The following is a 5,755-nucleotide window of genomic DNA, read 5'->3' as shown; positions in this document are numbered from 1 at the left end:
CACTGAAAGTCGTGAAGAAGGAGCTCTTTCTAACCTACTCTGGACACGCCTGTTCTTTTTTCTTACCTAACGATAATGTCACGAAGAAAAGCACGTTTGGCTGCGAGAGGACAGGACTTTATTCAACCTTCCTAGAGAAGAGGCCACTCGCCAGAAGTTGGAATTTCTCTCTGGATTAACTTTTATAACGTCCCATATAAATCCCATAACGTGAACACCTGATGGAGCGACCAGGACAGAGCAGTGAGTCAATCAAGCTGACGGGCTAAGCTAACTGTGAGCTAGTGCAACTTAAGCAGTATTTAGAGCCAAATTTGAGCAGAAAAGTTTCAAATTGATCTCTCTAATCGTGTCTTTTCTCCGCACATATTCACCTGCAGTGTCTTTGTTCATTGTTCCGACACACAACGACTGAGGCGACGTTTGCTTTGTGGCAATTTTCGTTTCACTCTGATCGGACCGGCAATGACAGAGATGTTCGCCTTAAAATCAAGTGTCTGCATAATGACCACAGTTACCACCAGATTCACTGCGTCCCAAACCGTCGTGTCCAGATCCAGCGCGGCTCTTTAACTGTGAACGCCGACTTGCAATGGGATGATTTAATGAGGTCATTAAGTGTCAGCGGGCTGGACTTTCGCTCGGCCTCGTCGTGTAAACACCGACGACGCCCAGCGCCGACAGACGGGAGCATATTCCCGCGCTCGTAAACGCACCGAGGAGGAGGAGGAGGAGGAGGAAGAGGAGGAGGGCTGCGTGCCAGGGCCTAACCAAGTGCCCGGATATGCCTTTTATACGCTCCTCGTTATGGCCTCATTAACACCAGAGGCACGGGGAGATTTACAGTTGTTTACGCTCCACAATGGGTTTGGTTTGGAAATGTGTGGTTACATATCCTCATGTGCAGATGACAGAGGCGGAGGATGTGTTTATTAATCAGCAGAAAGAGCAAGGATAGACTGGACATATCTTCATAAGAATAAGGTTTGTGAGCTGATTTGGAGAAAGGATGATGTGCTGAATCCAAAAAATCTGAACCTAAACCGAACCTCACAAAAGTATTATTAGGGCTGCACATCACAGAATGTTTGAAAGTTCAGTTCTGGTCATGATTTTCCCATTTTTGCTGTCGTCTTATGCTCCTGATTTAGGAGATCTTTTGTTTTCATGGCACAATTTGTCAAAACTGATTCATTTTTTTCTTCACAGTCCTATCGAAACAATATCAGTGACTGTCCTTTTAGTTCATCTTACGTGTCAGATTCATCACATTGGATTCACAACATGAATATCTTCTAAAAAAAAACAAGCAAAAAGTTCAAACAAACGTTGCAGAGTTAAGGTTCAGCTCAGTTAAGGTTAACCTGAACCTGCCGTCCCTCCGATCTGGGGTCAGGGGTCAGGGTTATGACTAGGGTCAGGAACGGCCAATGTGAAGTAAGTTGTGTTTCACTCACAGATGTCTTACACATAGTTTTACAAACTAGAAGGTCTTGGCTTTCAAATGAGGAATCAAACTGGCATATAGGCTGTGAGGTCTCAAGCCAATATGCTTTGAGATTTGGATAACTCTAAACCTAACCCTAACCCTAAGACAGAAGGTAACCGGTTAAAGTGCATATGACAGGTTTTAATGCTTTTGAAAATACAATCGTGATAGTGATCATTTTAATTTCAGTAAAGCTGCAATTTTACTGAGTAAATGTTGTATTTTACTTGATTTTTTAAGCTACACTGAAACAAATGATGGGTGGTCTTTACTTGAAAAAATTCCAGGAAACCGATTGCCTTTAAAAAGTCAAGTTAATGTGGCCAATTAATTTCAAGTGTGTGTAACACTCATTTCTAAAAAATAAAGAACACAATGAATTTAGTGTCATGTTACCGTCACTCTACCGTCTGACCTAAAGTTAACTTTGAAGAGGGACGTGGATTGATTTTAAGTTGTGAAAACTTGAACAGAGTCATTGAAATATACTAAATGATTAGCCACATTACCTTGAAGTACAACACTGAATATATCCAAGGAAGTACAACTATTACTTTTTCAGTGTACTGACAGGAAGTGACATAGATAGAGGTAAAGTTCCACAGAAATTTGACTCATTTCCCATTGACAAAACAAGGTTGGCATAGCAACACTTTAAAATAGTTTGCCTCTATCTATGTCACTTCCTGTCAGGGTCCAATAAGGAAGTGAAACTATAAACGGCACAAAAATGGTAAAACTATAAAGCTATGTTTTAGCAAAACATGTGTCTCACGTGTCATATGCACTTCCTCTCTAGGAATTATCTAAAGCAGCTTCTCTCTTCCTTTGCCTTCTCAAAACATTTTTCTTTCAGACGTAAATTAGAAGTTTTACCACAAACTCTGCCCATTCACTTCAATGGACGAGAGCTGTTCTTTCACCCAAAGGGGGCGCCAACTTTCTCCGTGACGTAGATGGAGCTCCCATAGGTATAAATCTTGCAAACCATAACATCCACTGTAAGCCGCATCTCTCTTTGAAAGCGTCATTGCAAATTCATAGCTGTGAACCAAACCTAATGGAGGCGTGTTCGATGCATATACTCATTAAATATGCAGCCCCTGCTTCTTCACGCTTCTCTCAAAACTTGATGCTTACGAGCGGTTTCGTGCGCATCTCTTCTGCGGCTGCTGCTCCCGGTAAAACTCGCTTCAAACCGAAACAAACCGGCCTCCCCGGGTGCCGCGGCTCAGAGGCTAAACTCCCGCTCTAATTGACTCGTCCGCTCTTTAAGCATCCCGTTGGCAGGGGCCCGCGGGTGCCGGCGCCAAAACCCGCGCCCATCCCTCTCCCTTTATCTCCGTCTGCTGTTGTGCGCTTTGTAGATGGGGCCGGATTAGACCTGCTTCCTCCGGTTTGTCTTATCAATTAAAGCCCGCGGTGTGGGCGAACCTCACAGCCACTGTCGCCTCGCTAATGGCGCTTTGTCTTTTTTTTTTTTTTTCAGCGTTTTTTTCCCCCCGGCTTTGGAGAACTAACATCTCTCTCTGACGTCCCGATTGTTGTTGTTTTTTTTGTTGTTGTCCCCTTTTAAAAAAGAGGCTTAGCGCTGTCAGAGGAGAAATCATATAACCAAAGTGGCTACAAATGACTAACAACAGGAGAAATGGCACAAAGAGGAGAAGATAATTACGATACGAACACTGTCTAATGCGTTTCAGCGGGAGCTTCTGCGTCGTCTCCGGTGGCAGTCGCAAAATGCGGCGTTCAGATTAAAAAGGAGCCCTCATCCCGAACACAGATGTCCTCAGGAAACGCAAGGAAGCTTTTGTTACGGCTATAATTGATAGTTTTGCACATCATTATAGCGACCAGGCTTTTTTTAATGGTGCAAAAACAATACATTTTCTTTTTGTTTTAAGGACTAAATGATGCTGACGTGTTAAAGAAGATGCTGCCAATCTTTACTGTCACTTTATCTTCTGTAGCTTTAGGACCCAACTTTACGCTACTCTGAGAAGTCGAGGCCCAAATAAAAACATGAACTACTGAAATACACAACTCACTGTTTTAGGACATTCATCAACATTCAGTGTTTCTTCACAAAGTTCTGCTGATTCAAGACGAGTCATACGGATTTTAACACATTGAGGATGTGCTGGGGATTTAGCTGTAGAGTGTCAACAATCCAGACCATTTTTCATGATATTTGTAGCACCACAGCGTATTCTATGTTATGGCTATGGCTATGGCTGTGGCTCGTTTGAAAGGGGAGACTCTAAGCTTTCCGTTGGCGGAAACAGTTTAATTCTACGTGACTCGGTTCCTGAGAAATCCTAAGTTAAAGGAATAGGCCACTTTTTATACATACTGAGATATATGTTCTTACCTAATCTTAGACGAGTTCATATATCCCCGTCTGGTCTTTGTCCGTGCGCTCTGTCATGCAAACGGAGCACATACGCAGCCTCTCCCACATGTCATATAGCTCCAAGAAAGCTCACGATAGAAGCTACCAAGCTCTTCCACGTGTTCCCTATTCAAATAAAGTTACTGGAAGTGTTTTCATGCGAAGTATATTTACACAGAAATGCAACATGTTGATTTTATAAGCAGATAAAAAGGGGGACTATATTGTGAGGCGTAATGATACGAGGAGCACAACGTCCGCGCAGTAACTCCTAAAGACTTCCCCCCGCTCACTTCCGTCAATAACCTTTAGGAGTTACTGAGTTACTTGAAAACACTTCACGTAACTTTATTTAAATAGGGAACACGTGGAAGAGCTTGGTAGCTTCTATCGTGAGCTTTTTTGGAGCTATATGACATGTGGGAGAGGCTGTGTATGAGGTTAGGTAAGAACATATCTCAGTATGTAAAAACGGTGGCCTATTCCTTTAACATAGGCTAGTTTTGATCAAAATCACTGATTTTTCTAGAAACTGAGATAATTTGTGTTTTATGAAACACTCTCTCTCCGATTAACTCCTCTCTCCTCTGGCACTAACGTTATGTGAAGAGGCACATGCCAAAATATCTCAGTTTCAAGGCAATCTTCAACGACGCTTTATATCGCATGCGCATTTAAACAGCCTGGTTCTCGGATTGAAGACTTTAACAGGATGTTTCTCAGTCGTCCTTGGATTACTCAGCGAAACGTTTAAATCTCAACTGTTTCGATCTTTCCATGGGAAGCCACTCTACTGTGTCAAATGCGCTCTAGAAAGCGAGACTAAGACTAAAGAAAGAAAAGAAACGTAATAATATATGAAATGTCCAGATCGTGACTCTTCACAACTTGATACACTGATATAGACCACTCTGGGTTGGGTGCAGTGTCACATTCTGACCACAAGAGCTGAGGATAAGCTTCTGTGGATAAAAGCGAAACGTCCTCAACTCAACCAAACTCAGTCCGGTCAACGATTTAAGCTTCACGATGATGAATACTCCCTTCACAAACACAAATGACCCACATCCTGTATTTCTTTTCGTATTACAGTTTAATATGAAGTGATAAAACCCTCAGTGTGGACTTTTGGACACAATCAGACTCATTTCCTCCCTTCAAACCTTAGTCTTTCTCGTATACCCATAACATGAAGCTATTTCAGCACTGACTCCTTACATCATAACCCGCACCACTTTCCATCTGGCTCCTCACAGCGCATTGGACGCCTCCTCCTTAATTCCACATAAAAAAGTGTCTTCCATCCGTCTGCGTGATCCCCATGTGAACTTCCGTCTCTGTACATTAGCGGCTAACTCTGTGCGCGGCGCGTATTGGGTTCCCCGCGTTAGGAGAAGGTGCTGCTGTAATCTGATTGAGAGGCAAAGATAGACTGATTAGCCGAGTACAGGAGCACATCTGACACACTCGATCTGCTTCTCTCTCGCGCCGCAAACTCCCGACGAGGGATTTTCAGACGAAGAGCTCTGAAAAACACTAAATCTGCTCATTCTAAAGGCGGAGTATCTTTCCTTTTATGCACCAGAAGCTAAAAACCTACTGTGTTTGTATATTACGTAACTTAGACTCACCAGATATTGGAGTTTGGTCGAGAACGAATGGATTTAATTCCGTGACCACAAAGGCAGCCCAGTGGTGCAGCGTTTTCGCAATCAGTTTTGTTTTGTTTTGGTGTTGGACATGTGGGAAAATGTGTCCAAACAGAAATGGCTGTTGTGATTGTTTCCGAATAAATTAGCAGGTACGGTAGAGATTCTGAGGGATTTTACCGGGACAGACAGAGGGAGTAGATTTATTTGTTGTAAATACGGAGA

This window comes from Gobius niger, assembly GCF_951799975.1.
Source record: "Gobius niger genome assembly, chromosome: 8".
Classification (NCBI taxonomy): Eukaryota; Metazoa; Chordata; class Actinopteri; order Gobiiformes; family Gobiidae; genus Gobius; species Gobius niger.
This window is presented reverse-complemented; position numbering follows the sequence as displayed.